Here is a 15,672-nt window from a genome sequence, read left to right as displayed (position 1 = left end):
GCATTGGTCTTCCCCAGTGATTATCTTTGTCTTGGCCCCTCCATTTCACAGTAAGCTGCAGCATGACTATGGAATCATTTTGAATCTTAATGAGAAATGATGGGAGATAATTGGAGAGGCAAAATATTGACATTAACAAAAAGAACATAGCGCTAAATGATGCTTTTACAATGTAAACTATTTGGGAATTTTAGCATGTTATGAATTAATCAGTTTCAAATTATCACCTGTTTAAATTAATTACGACACAGAATTTATCAAATGTTTGCAACAATCATTCATACACGATTACTTTGTATTGTGTGTAATGTCTCAATAAATCTTAATGCTTGATTCTTCCAGATGACATTTCATTGCTACTTAAGAGAAGCATAATAAACCTTTGCTCACAAGCAGATGTTAACCAAACATATTTTCAGGCTGTATATTTACTTGCCACAGCTAAGTAGACATAACTTTACTGATGAGTTCATGATATTGCTTATGATTCTTTAATTTTAATGCATAAGATTCATTAGATTATAGGTTGAGGGAGTACTTTTGTTCTCAAAAGCAAAAATCTCTCCCTCATATTATTTGATGCCTTAAAACAACAGATCATCCAATAAATCAGAAGTGGGCAATGCTATATTCAAAGCAATACCTTCATAAGATCCAGTAAACAAAAATAATAGTTTCAGTGAGAAAAGAAGAATAAATCATATTGTATATGAATAGGAAAATTTAGAGGAGTATGTACCAAAGTCTGGCAAGTGGGATTAGGTCAGATTGAGATGTCAGTTTGGCGCAGACAGGTTGGAGCGAAGGATCTATTTCCATGCTGTATGATTCTATATCTGACAGCTCTATTCTGAATTTGCTTCTAAGTAACTCAGAAACTTCATTGCTAAATGTTTTGGCTAGCGAACTTCAAAAAAATGGGAAAGTCCTACATTTTTAATCCCGTACAGCATTGAATTGGCTGTACAATGGTACAATTATCTCCAGCACTCCTGGACCAGCTAACAGGAGGTGAGGAAACAGCTAACTCTTTCCTGCAATGGTGTATACATTGTTGCTGCTGCAAGTTCAGTATATAGGGATTCTGAGTGAGGACAGTGTGATGCCATCCATAGTCACTTGACCCAATAGAAGATCAGGATTCAAGATTATGTACTAAGAACAGTCATTTGGGAGAGCTCCTGGAAGGGCAGCTGCTGTTCACACAACCACATCCTGGAAGAATTTAGCACCATTAATGGGGCATTGGGAAGTTTAAAATAAATTACTATTTAAAAGGTATGAAATTCAAAATGCTATTAAGACAGACTTGAACTAAAATTCATTATCATTCACACAGGGGTGCTCTCAGTGTGAGGAAGCAAGCACAATCTCAATATTATATTCCAAGGCATTGATATGCATTTCTTAAAATAAATAGAAAGTAATTCTTTATCACATGTGAGGATGTTGCTGCTTGCAAACAGCTGTCATGATTTGATGCTGCTGCTTTTATACAATCTTCATTCCGCCAACTTTGGAATTTATATTTTCTAAATGTCAGTGAAGAAAATTATTTAATTTTCATGCCTACTCCTGTCCAGCTTTTTGATTCTCTGACTCTTTATTAGTTCAGTCTCTTGACATGCTTGACAACATTCTATCTGTGTAAACTCCATCTATTACTAGATTGCATTTGATTGATTTATTCATTAGTTATTCTCTTTTCTGAATTCATACATTTTCTTGGCATATTATAAAGCATCTGGAATCACTTTGCTAAGTTTTTATCTTACATTTTCTTTGGCCTACTATTTCAATTTTCCTGAGTCAATGTTAACAGCTTTTTTAACATAAACTCTTTCCATCTTCCTGTACACAACTGTTACTTCAGGACCATTCCAGCAGAGGAAAATACATTTGCTCTGCTCCAAACCATTTCCTCCAAAATCCCTTTCCTGCGACTGCATTTCATTCCCTCTCCCGTTCCCCTCCCTTCCTACTGTATCGTCACTTCTGATACAGCTGTAAGCTAAGGATTTCTGTTTTCAGAGTTGAGGTTGTTGCTTCAAATGTCTTGTGCTCTTCTGTCCCCCTCAACTACTCCTATTCACTTCCCACCCTGAAAATGTTCTGTTTCTCCTATATCTCCACTTCAAATCCATATATGTGTCTCTGTTCCTCAGACAGTTGCTTTTTGTCAACCTGAGACATCTCTGACATCTTCTTCTTGTCTCAGAGGAATATTTTTAGCTGCTGTGTCTCCTAAAACTTTATACATTAGATGAAGGAACTGAGGGCATTCTGGCTAAGCTTGCAGATGATACAAAGATAGGTAGAGGGACAGGAAGCATTGAGGAGGTGGGGAAACTGTGAAAGGATTTGAACAGGTTAGGAGAATGGGCAAAGAAGTGGTAGATGGAATACAACGTACAAATGTATGAGGTCATGCACTTTGGTAGGACTAATAGAAGCATGGACTATTTTCTAAATGGGAGGAAATTCAAAAGTCTGAAGTGCAAAGAGACTTGGAGATCTAGTTCAGGATTCTCTGAAAGTAAACTTGTCGGTTGAGTCAGCAGTTAGGAAGGCAAGTGCAATGTTGGCATTTATTTTAAGAGGACATGAACATAAAAGAAGGGATGCACTTCTGAGGCTCTAGAAGGCTCAGATCAGTCCATATTTGGAGTATTGTGCACAGTTTTGGGCCCCACATCTCAGGAAGGATGCACTGGCCCTGGAGTGGGTTCAGAAGAGATTCACAAGAATGGTCCGAGGAATGAAAAACTTAACATATGAAGAATGTTTGGGGACTCTGGGTCTGTACTCGATGGTGTTTAGAAAGATGAAGGGGGATCTAATTGAAACTTACAGAATACTGAATGGCCTGGACAGAGTGGATGTTTAGAAGATGCTTTTATTGGTAGGAGAGACTAGGAGCCGAGGGCACAGCCTTAGAGTAAAGGGAAAACCTTTTAGAACAGAGATAAGGAGAAACTTCTTCAGCCAGACAGTGGTGAACTTCTGGAATTCACTGCCACAGACGGCTGTGGAGGCTAGGTCACTGAGTATATTTAAGGCTGAGATAGATAGGTTATTGATTGTCAAGGGGATCAAGGGTAACAGGGAGAATGGGGTTGAGAAACTTATCAGCCATGATTGATTGGTGGAGCAAACCTGATGGGTTAAATGGCCTAATTTCTGCTCCTATGTCTTATGGGCTTAAAACATGGTTTCCCCATTCAAAACAGCTAGGGTCACCCTCCCCTTTCCATGAGCAAGCTTTTTACTTGTAGCCTTAATTCCAACTATTGTTAAACCTAGAGTTTTGAACATCTTCCAATGAAACATTGATGACAAGGAAACTATTCTTATCATTCCTTTCAAGAGGTTCTGCGTTATATGCTTAAACCTTTGCTATTTGCATAGGCGGATGCTGGTGAAACTCAGCATGTTTGGCACCATTTATATTGAGAAAAAGAGTTAGCATTTCAAGTCCAGTAACTTTTCATCAGAACTGAAAACAGCAGAGAATTAGTGTTGATAATGCTGAAGATGGAGGAATGAGATTGGTGATGGTCTGAGGGAGGAGGAGTGAATTGAATAAATGGAGATGATGCCCAGAGAGAGAGAGAGAGAGAGAAAACAAGGAAGAGAAAGGAAGGAACAGACAAAGGGTTTGCTGATGACAAGCTGGAGAGAAACAAGTACCGAATGCATGCGAACAGGAAGTTGAATAGTTGAAAAGGATTAGCTGCGCTGAGCTAAACCCATACACAATAGGACCTAGTGGTGTTGGGTTAGGGATTGAATGTGGAGGAAGGTGTTCCTGTTCTGAAATTGTTCAACTCAATGTTGAGTCTTGAGAGCTGTAAAATACATAGGCAGAAAGTGAGACGTTCTTCCTCGAGCTTGCATGGAGTATCTCTGGAGCACTGCAACAGGCCTGAGACAGAAATGTTGGCATGAGAGCATGGTGGTGTGTTGAAATGGCAGGAAACAGGAAGCTCAGGGTCACCTTTTGAACAGAGCAGAGGTGTTCTTGATGATGGTAGTGCAGGGATGGGGAGGTATGGTCATATTATTGAACTGCATTCTGGAAATTTGTTAATACAGCTAACTTTGTTTTAACTTGGCACCTTATCAACCAGCAATCTTGATAAACTGGTAACAATTATATACCTCAAATACCAACATACCATGATGTCCAAGTATCTATGCTGTAACTAAAGTTTAACAGTGATGTGTCTACCCCTGCATTACATTTCTATACCTTACTGTGTGTTTTTACATTGATTTTAGAAAGTGAATGGATATTTTTACATAGATTTTTTGAGGGACGTTGATGTTTCACTGGTCAAGGTTTACTTAGTTTGGTGTAACTTTTGATTATCCAGAATATTTGATCAGCCAGCGTACTCCTGGTCCCACAAGTGCAGGTTAATACAAAGTTTGCTGTATGTCAAAATGTGAAAGTGCCAAGCAAGCAAACCAAAATAAATAAATTCAAGTTTGACCACATTTTGGTTAAATCTGTTTGAAAACAAGCATTTATTTGAATTCCTGATTGAGTTGAGGAGTGTCGATTCTGGGGAATGAAATATCTTTCATTTCACACAGCTAATATAAAGGTCTCAAGTCAGGAACAGAGTAATGTAGCTTTTTATTTCACCCTGTGCTATAAATGTGCTTCACTTTCAACCTCCCAGAAGTGCCCACTGCAGCACAAAGGTGACACTTTTAGAATTTCTTGTAAGTCATCCAGTGACTCCAATGTGTAAGATTGCTAATTAAGTGGTGGATGGGGCAGTAAGGTCTGATGGGTTCCTATCCACCAGGAATAGAGATGAAATTGTTCAATCACATTTTGCAAAGCACTTCCAACAATGTGAAAATGCTTTTATTCCATCAGTCTGTTTTAGCTTTAAAACTGAGTCCCAAGGACAGAAGACCAACATTTAACCATTGTACCAAGCTAAATTATCATTAAATGCCAAGAGAAATTTTACATTTTCACCCCAGAATTCTGTCTTTATTTTGATGTCATAATGCAATTGTCATTCCTTGACTTTTGCTGCAGGGTTAGTATTATAAAATATGGTAACTAGTCAAGTGCTCTGACTGTTCTGTGATAAGATAGATCACATTTGAGTGCTTTGCTCCACTTTCAGTGCACTTTGATATCTTCAAGATTACCTTTGGGGTTTAACTATATATATCTTGTCTTCAAAATAATCATTAAGTACCTTTGTGATTTGTGTATCTGAGTCATTCATCATACTTGATGCTCTGCAAATCAATTAATCAAAGTTTGTAGCTCACACAAAAAGGATCAGGTTAGATCTTTTTCACCTCGTCTTGCTAACACGGTCAATCATTGTATTTTTTCTTGATCACTTTAAAATTTGTGTACCTCATCTTCTGGTTAATAAAACAACAGGACTAGCTTTTTTTTTATCTTTTACCAGCTGGCAGACAATGTATTTTTGATAATCCTGCAATTTATTTACTATCACCTAGTTCCCTGCTAATTCTAATCCATTCTGCCGCTTTCTTTTTCCTGCAAAACCTTGCATTTTCTGAACCAAACTAAACTCAAATTTGGAAATCTGAAAACAGAAGACAAAATTCCAGAAATAATTAGCAGCTATAAACATCTTTGGAATGTTCAAACACATGGCATGCCTTGATTCAGACTCTTCCTGACAAAACAGGGTTGAAGGGCTTATGCTCGAAACGTCGAATTCTCTATTCCTGAGATGCTGCCTGGCCTGCTGTGCTTTGACCAGCAACACATTTTCAGCTGCAACCAGAGGATGCAGTTATAGGGTTTTAGGATAACTACAGCCCTCTATAGAACAAATCCATCAGTCCCATTCCCCTACTCTATTGCCAGAAATGTGTATAATTCCTTCAAGGATCTTTCACCCTGGATGACTAATGTAACATAACTGAAATGAGAAAATTTTTAAAAATGTAGTTTTTTGAAGAATTAACAAAGAAGATTGATGAGTGCAGAGCAGTAGATGTGATCTATATGGACTTCAGTAAGGCATTCGACAAGGTTCCCCATGGGAGACTGATTAGCAAGGTTAGATCTCATGGAATACAGGGAGAACTAGCCATTTGGATACAGAACTGGCTCAAAGGTAGAAGACAGAGGGTTTGGTGGAGGGTTGTTTTTCAGACTGGAAGCCTGTGACCAGTGGAGTACCACAAGGATCGGTGCTGGGTCATCTACTTTTTGTCATTTACATAAATGATTTGGATGCAAGCATTAGAGTTACAGTTAATAAGTTTGCAGATGACACCAAAATTGGAGGAGTAGTGGACAACGAAGAGGGTTACCTCAGATTACAACAGGATCTAGACCAGATGGGCCAATGGGCTGAGAATTGGCAGATGGAGTTTAATTCAGATAAATGCAAGGTGCTGCATTTTGGGAAAGCAAATCTTAGCAGGACTTATGCACTTAATGGTAAGGTCCTCGGGAGTGTTGCTGAACAAAGAGCCCTTGGAGTGCTGTTCATAGCTCCTTGAAAGTGGAGTCACAGGTAGATAGGATAGTGAAGAAGGCATTTGCTATGCTTTCCTTTATTGGTCAGCGTATTGAGTACAGGAGTTGGGAGGTCATGTTGCAGCTGTACAGGACATTGGTTAGGCCACTGTTGGAATATTGGGTGCAATTCTGGTCTCCTTCCTCTTGGAAAGATGTTGTGAAACTTGAAGGAGTTCAAAAAAGATTTACAAGGAAGTTGCCAGGGTTGGAGGATCTGAGCTACAGGGAGAGGCTGAACAGGATGGGGCTGTTTTCCCTGGAGCATCAGAGGCTGACAGGTGACCTTATAGAGGTTTACAAAATTATGAGGGGCATGGATAGTCCAGAACTAGAGGGCATAGGTTTAGGGTGAGAGGGGAAAGATATAAAGGAGACCTAAGGGGCAACTTTTTCATGCAGTGGGTGGTCCATGTATGGAATGAGCTGCCAGAGGATGTGGTGGAGGCTTGTGCAATTGCAACATTTAAGAGGCATTTGGATGGGTGTATGAATAGGAAGTGTTTGAGGAATATGGGCCGGGTGCTCGCAAGTGGGACTAGATTGAGTTGGGATATCTGGTCGGCAAGGACGGGTTGGACCAAAGGGTCTGTTTCCATGCTGTACATCTCTATGACTCTATGACTCTATGTGCCTTTGACAGTGGTCATAAATAAGTACAGTTGAGAACTGAGCTGAATACAAAGACTTCAGAAGGAAAGAGAAATGGCAAATATGAAAAGTTAGGAAAGATGATGAAGGAGCAGTGCTCCGAAAATCAATGCTTGCAAATAAACCTGTTGAACTATAACCTGGTGCTGTGTGATTTTTAACTATGAGAAAAAAGTTCACTATTTAGTTAAATGGAAATCCCAAAATCTTCCATTGACATATCAATCGTGAAAAAGGGTAAAAGGTGGATGAGCGCTGATTAGGTATCAAAAAGGCAAGATATATGTGGAGGCAGACGGTATTGCGGAGATGTTAGATAAATACATTGCATCTGTCTTTACTTATGAGGCAAAGACTGTGGCTTTTGGGAAGGAAACTCAGTCATAAGAATTGTTTACAATTGATAAGGTTGAGATATTGAATAAACTGTTAGTATGGTAGTTGATAAAACATCAGTTTTGACAAAGATGTATCCAAGGACATTAATAGAAATTAGAACCGAAGTAACAGGGACATTAGCAATAATAGTTAATCTTCCCTGGATAGGCGTGGTGATGCTGGAGAACTGACAAACTGACAAGCGTTCTGTCTGTGTTCAGAAAATGTTGCAAAGATGGGCTCCGCAATTATAGACCGGTCAGTTTAAGTTGTGGGAAATCTTCTCGAAACAATTATTCAGGATAGAGTTAATAATCACATGGAAAAAATGTGGAGGTTATTTCATAAAAAATGAGGATGAATTTGTTAAAGGAAACTCATGTCTGACTAACTTTTTGAGTATTTATACAAGGTAACAGAGAAGGCCGATGATGACATAGTTTTGATGTGGTACACAGATTTCCAAAAGGCATTTTACACTGCCACTAAATAGAGTTGGCTGGAAGGTTGTAGGTCATGGAATAAAAGAGTAAAAAATGAGGTCTGCAGATGCTGGAGATCACAGCTGCAAATGTGTTGCTGGTCAAAGCACAGCAGGTTAGGCAGCATCTCAGGAATAGAGAATTCGACGTTTCGAGCATAAGCCCTTCATCAGGAAGGGCTGATGAAGGGCTTATGCTCGAAACGTCGAATTCTCTATTCCTGAGATGCTGCCTAACCTGCTGTGCTTTGACCAGCAACACATTTGCAGCATGGAATAAAAGAGTCAGTAGCAACATGGATACAAAATTATATGAGGGATGTGAATGCCCAAAGTCTGCGTCCAAGGATGTGACAGCAATTCAATAAGTATTTTTCAGACTGGAAGAAGGTTTGCAGTAAAGTTCTCCAGAGGTCAATATTAGGACTCTTTGGACAAGTCTGAATTGGACAAATAAAACGTGTTTTTGAAAGGTTTGGCAGTGCAAGGACTGGCAAGTTCTCTAACCCTCTATTGTAACATAGATGCTGGGGATCAGAAACACAAGCAGAAATTGCTGATGAAACTCAAGAGGTCCAGCAGCATCTGTAGGAAGAAAGCATAGTCAATGTTTTGAGTCTGGTTACTCTTCATCAGAATAGAGCTAAAGAGTTGTGAGGAAGAGGATACAGAACATTAACTCTGCTTTCCTTACACAGATGCTGCTAGACATGATGAGCTTTGCCAGCAGTTTCTCATTTTGGTTCTGCAATCCTATGTTACCTGATTTACCTCAGTAATGAACCTACCCCACCTCATCTTACCACATACCATTCCCAGAACAGCTCACCACTCAGTCAAAATCTCTTGCACCCAAGCCATCTTAAAAAGCTTGTGGTGAAATCTAGACAAGCATTGTCAGTCATGAACTGCCTGAAATGGTTGTTATCATTTGCCCTGGACATGGCAAACCGGGGTGGGGGGGGCGGTGTGTGGATGGGGAGGGAAGGTTTCATTCTCCACCAGAACTAGCAATGGAGACCATAACAACAGAGCATTACGGTTTGTTTTGGGTCTACCTGGGTTAAAGCACTGTCAGCCATCTAGAGGAATTGTCAACTCCTAGAGAAGATGTCAATGTCCTTCTCCACTCCATCAGGGTAAGTGCAAACATTTTCACTCTGGTAACTTACAGTCTATCTTTGCCACTGTGTCCACCTCCTTTTATAGACGTTTATAAAAGTATGTGGGGCATGTATAGGGTGAATAGCTAAGGTCTTTTTGCTAGAGTGGATGAATCTAAAATGAGAGTGCATAGGTTTAACTTAAGAGTGAAAAGATTTAAAAATGAACTGGGGGGGTAACTTTTTCACATAGAGGATTGTGCATGTATGGAATGAGCTGCCAGAAGAAGAGATTGGGGCTGGTACAACTACAACATTTAAAAGGCATCTGGATGGGTATATGAATAGGAAGGGTTTAGAGGGTTACAGGTCAAATACTGGCAAATGGGCCCAGGTCAGATTGGTAAGTCTGGTCAGTGCAGATGAGTTGGACTGAAGGTCCTGTATCTGTTCTGTATGACACTATGACTTTTGCAGCTTGGTTCAGTTTATCAATTGGTTGTGAGCCCCTGACTGCAGTGTCCTTGCTGCTGCATTAGAGTAACAGTTGCTGGTGTAAGTGGAGGTGTCACACTGAAGGATAGAAGCATTCTGTAAGTGGATTGGAGATGTGCCATGAAGATTCTTAGCGGCTGGCACATGTATGATACTAATGTCCATGAACATGGGATGCATGTGACCACTGTACTTTTAAATGACGGTACTCAATTTCCAACATGGAAGTCATTTGGACCAAGCAGTGAGCTGAATCCACCAGTTGATCATTTTGGTTTCCTTGTTGAGTGTCCCCAACATCTCACTTGTTCAGTGAATTTGGCTATATGTGAGTCTGAATTTTAATGTTGTGAGTTGTGGTGCTAATTATGTATCTAATAAGCATTAATGACCATCAATTGACATCTGGCCATCACACAGCTTATGAAAGGCATAAAAGACGGATCAAAATGACCTTGACATTGAGATGGGCCTCACTACACTCATTCGGCCACACCATAGTCCATGTCACTTGGATCATTATGAGATTTCACCAATTGACACATTGGTGGAGTGGGCAGATATGTGGTGGTTCAAGTTCAATGCAAAGTATTGAGGGGTAACACATTTTGCTACAAAGATCATGGTGAGACAATATAAAATAAAAGACTTTGTAAGAGTTAATTAGAATATAATTGTTAAACAGGGGGGTTCTATGTTCACAGCAAAATTAAAAGGGCTACATTCTCCAGATAAACCTTGTACACCATGAAACAGCAGGAACCTTTTGGAGAGGCCTTGGGACTCATAATGGATTATGTGATTATGAAGTGAGGTGGTGCTTAATAAAATGATATGAATCAACACTACCAGGGATAGGATAAGATTAATTGGCTTCTGCCTGGATGATTGAAGACTGGATAGCATGGTTGGAATTCTTTGGATATGATGAAGGATGCAAATGCATTGGAGAAATTGCAAAAGAAATTTACAAGAATGGTTACTCGAAGAGAAACTTCAGTTATAAAGCTAGATTGGAGAAATTGGGACTGTTTTCCCTGGAGATAAGAAGATGTAAGAAGAAATTATAAGAATCATCCCAGCAACCCCTGTGAAGGGGAAACCACTAAACTGCCTCCCCATCTTTTTCCTCTCTGTTTATAACATCATGCTTGTGTGTGTGTGACTATATAAGGGGGTGTTTATAAGGCAATTAGAGTTTTAATTAGTTTAACTGTTTACCTGTAGCTACCATTTATTTATGTGTAATAAGTAGTAGGTTTTGCTTTATACAATATCCTGGACCTATTTGTATTTTGTCTACCTGGATCTCAAAGGCTGTTAATCTGGGGAAATCTTTGCAACATATAAAATACTTCTGTGACAACACTGTAAATAGTTGGCCTTGATTTCCAACACACTACCCAGATGAATCATAACAATGGTCAGTGTGCCTTAAGCTAAATGTTCATTATATTATCACTGTATCACGGCATATGACCAAAGGTATGAAAGTTTCATACTCCATCTTATCTCAGATCAATGGAAACATGACATCCTAATGGAAGCACACTCCTCTTTGTAACCTAATAATTTACTGTTATTTCAGACAATTATGTACTGCAGGAATGTTATGTTTGCACTTCTTATTTAGTTGGAATAAATGTTGGATACTTCTATTATCACAATATCCACATCCAGTTTCTTACATTACAGGAGATAACATAAGTATTGCACTATCAGGTAAAACACCCAGTATGTTATAGAGATCAGACTTAGATTGCCTTGATTATGGAAGATTAAGTGGTGATCTATTTGAGGCATGTAAGATGATTTAACAATTGGATAACGCAGATACAAAGGAAGTCTTTTGTCTGGTAGGGAATCCAGAACAAGGAAACATATCTGTAAAATTACAACTTGGCCATTTAGGGGTAATGTCAGGAGGTACCGCTTCATACCAAGGATAGCAGACATTTAAAACTTTCATGCACACAATTCCAGAGGAAGTTACCAGATGATGGTCAGGAGTGAATGCATCGGGTGAGCCAATCTTTTGTAATTAAGGCAAACTAAGTGAAATTGTCTTGGTCTATCACCAACCTCGTCCAAACAACAGACTCAGTAGAAACCATAATCCAAAATTGGAAATTTCCTCGTCCAAGAAGGTTATTATCTTATTAGGTCAACTTGCTGAGCTGTCTGGGAGGCTTTATTCATCATTTGTTACTTTATGAACTGAGTCACCTTCTTCCAGTCTCTGAGGGAGCTCCCATTTCTTTGCGAAATAGAGCTAAGGATAAGTGCTGTGTATATTGTTGATTTTCTTTCTGCTGATGTGTTTTCTCTGACCATCTCCAGGTGGCTGTGCATCTGCTTCTCTTAAACTTTAATTGATTCGCATTTGTATTGCCTGGCAGCATTAGTGAGTTAGTCAGCCCAGAGGGAGTGATGCTTGTGTTTGATGTTCGATGCTCTTAAAAGATGTGACTCGTTATTTCTGAGTGGTTTCATGCAAAGTAGATGAATGCCTGTGTGTCCCAACGGTTCAGGGAGGCTCATATGCATGTTACACTAATCAGCATTAGCTCTAGAAGATTATTCTCATTACTTATGCATACTTTGCATCTAATAAAAGGCAGCCTGTAATCAAAATTGTGCCTATTTCTTTCAGCTGCAATCTCTAGCAGAAGTCGTAGTGTGCATTTCAAATGTATGTAAGTACATATATTTGTAAATGAGTTTGACATAGCTGTTTAACTTAATTTGTTCTTACTTTTTTTAAAATCTCATTCAGATTTTTAGGTTGGATAATGATCCAGTGTTTTATTCTGGCACTGAAATATTAACCCAGTAACTGCACTAATGATGGTCTTGAAAACGTAATTAATTTAATTAGATTCACTGCTATTGTCTGCTTCAAGATATTGAAGAAACAACAATGTTCTTAACTTGATTAAAAACAACTACTCTTGCAGCAATCTACTGGGGAGTACGATATGGTCTCATCTCAGTCCATTATCTAACGCTCGAAGTTTCACCCACACTATAGATAATGTGTTTACAGAAATTCAAGTGTCATCTGTCATTACCAATGGTTCTCAGTGCAGATGAATCTGCTTCAAAACCTCAAAGTGTTGTTACCGTGGATGGAAATGGGTGAAAATTATCGACCTTTGGTGTATCTAATGAGTATGCGCAAAGGCGAGTCTCACAAATCAGAATTGTTTGCCCAATAACCAGATTTAAAAGTTGGATAATCCAGGCTAGAACTATGCTGTAACCTAATTTTTAGGATGTGGCTTGTATGCAATTTATAGCTTAGATTTAGATCATTCGATCCATCTGACCAATGCCAATGTTTAGACTCTACTTAGGTCTCCTCCCACACTCCTTCAGCCAACTCTATGAGCATAACTTTCCATTTCTTTCTCACTCAGTTACCTAACTTTCTTTTAAAGTCCATTCATAATGTTTTCTTCAAGTACTCTTTATGGTTCAGATGCTGCACTTTAACCACTCGGGATAGAAAAGTCTTTCTCAGTCCATATTAGTGACGATCTTATATTTATGATCCGTGGTTTTGGATTTCCTCATAAATAGAAGCATTTACACCCCAATCAGCCTATATTAAATTTGTTCACCAATTTAAAGCAGATCACCTTTCAGCATATTCTTTTCTCAAGTTATGACCCAGACTGTTCAGTCTTTGCTGATGGTTACATGTATTCATCCTAGAGGTATTCTCTTACTGTTCTCACACTCTGTGTTTATCTGAGCAGGATGAGTCAGAAAATTTACTGACTTCCATTATGGAAGTTAGTAAATTTTCTGACTCATCCTGCTCAGATAAACACAGTGTGAGAACAGTAGGAGAATGAGCAATGAAGTGTCATATGTTGACAAAAAGGACATGAAGTGCTATGAATGTTGACTGGACGGACATAGGTTGAAACGAAGCTTATGAGGAACCACGCAAGTGGGTGAGCGGTATTGGTTTTGGCATGGAAGGTATGAGATTGGTTATTAATGGGGTGGATAGAGATGTAAGTTAGCATAGAAGGCAACTGGGTCAACAGGGATATTGATAGAGGAGCAGAGGTTGGACTGGGCAAGATTTTTTGTCCTTGCCTTTCGAAAGCTTTCCTCATTGAGAACCTGCTTGCAGCTTATCTGAAGTGCCATGAATCATGACTTATTGAACAACTGACCCTACATTAGAAGCATTGTTAAGGAGGGGCGAAGAATGCTAATCCTGCAATGAAGCCAGCCTGACTTGCATCACAGGATAAGGTTTATGACACATACCAGCCTATAACCTTAGTCTTCACTGATGAAAAGTGAGCACCCTGGGAAGGATTGTGCTCACATCTGCCCTTTTGAGCATTGCAACACATCCACCCCAAAACCTCTCACTTCTCTTGTCATCCTTGCCAATGTCTTCTTTTATTATTTGGAGCTGATCTATTGCTTCTGTATCCTTTTTGTAAGGTATAGACTAAAATTGTGCAAGGACTTTAATCCAAGATTTTCCACCAGATGAGCTTTCAATCATGGTAAAAGCTGTCAGTGGCAATTGAGTAATGGATCAGACAAAACCCCTCAAACTATATTGAGAAGATAGCTTAGACCTTAATTTTTTCCTTAACTTAAAGGTAAGTATAAGGCATTAGATTCCAGATGATATTAACTCATCAAACTGCTTGACATTAAACAAAACATACTATGTTTCTATACAATGGTTAAAATACTGACAATATAAAAAAAGAATTGGCTCAACTGTAACTCTATCAAAATGTTTAATGAAATTGTGTGTGTGTATATATATATATATATATATAAAATTAGCTATTCCAATATCATAACCTCCCATGAACACACCATTGGTAAAGGCAAATTCAGCAAAATAGATTGCCTCATTTGCAATTCTAGCAGCAGGAAGAGAACTCCATCTTCTAGTGGTGACAGAAAGAGGAATAAGAGCTTCCAATTCCAGCTTCAAGACCTCCACAAGTGCAGAAAGCTAAAACTAAAACTTTCCATTCTGTGGGAGCTTGGCTCTCACTTGTTCAGGCTGCTTCTGTTGTTCCAACTTAAAAAAAATCAAAGTCTCACAAAGGAATTGGCATTGAATAGACTACTCATCACTCGCATCTCAATCTTCCCTCATTCGAAAAAAAAGGCAAAATACACCTCTTAAAGCCATCATACCGTCAAAGTTGAGACTTGGCAGTTCTACACAGAACTGAAAAATCTAATTCAGAAGACAAGTAATCTCATGCTGTTATTTTGCATATCTCAGAATAAATAGCTTAATAACAGCACTGGGAGATGTCGAGGAGCATGTGAATCAGACTCAATTCAAATGTATCTTTTGATAACCTTTTGACTAGATCTAAATGTTTATTTGTGCATTTCTTTGCTGAATTCTCCTGTTTTATAGAGGTCACAGCAGTCTATTAAAAACAACTCAAGAACTGCTAGGAGGTAGTGGACTGCATCACACAATTTGGCAGATTGATGTGCCAAAAGGGTAAATTACATTCCACAATTCTCAAATGTTGAGTTTGTGCCAGTTTGAGAATTTACTGAATTGGATTCAATTCCTTTTCTGCTTCGTATTTACTGTCATCTCACCTTTCCAATTTAATTCTAATCATTTTTTCCCTGAAAGTATGTTTAATGAGTTTTCACATATATTTTTAATATGACTCAGTTTCTTTTGTGTTGTTAACACCTTTTAGCATTGAGTTAAGTGAGTGTAGGCAATTTTTTATGAGTGATAAAGTGAGCTTTTCAGTGCAAAACTGACAACTAAGCATCCAGTATTGAGGCCTGTGTATCTACATTCATGACTTGCCTGGAACTGTGCAGACCACCAAGGGAAGAGGTGCCATGGCGTAGGACTAAATTTGTCAATATACTAACATTGATTTGATTTAATTTACTATTGACACAGGTACCTAGGTACAATGAAAAGTTTTATTTTGTGTGCAGTACAGGCAAATGATACCATATAAAGTGCATTAGGGTAATCGAACAGAGGAAGT

The sequence above is a fragment of the Hemiscyllium ocellatum genome, chromosome 2 (assembly GCF_020745735.1).
Source record: "Hemiscyllium ocellatum isolate sHemOce1 chromosome 2, sHemOce1.pat.X.cur, whole genome shotgun sequence".
In the NCBI taxonomy this organism is placed as follows: Eukaryota; Metazoa; Chordata; class Chondrichthyes; order Orectolobiformes; family Hemiscylliidae; genus Hemiscyllium; species Hemiscyllium ocellatum.
This window is presented reverse-complemented; position numbering follows the sequence as displayed.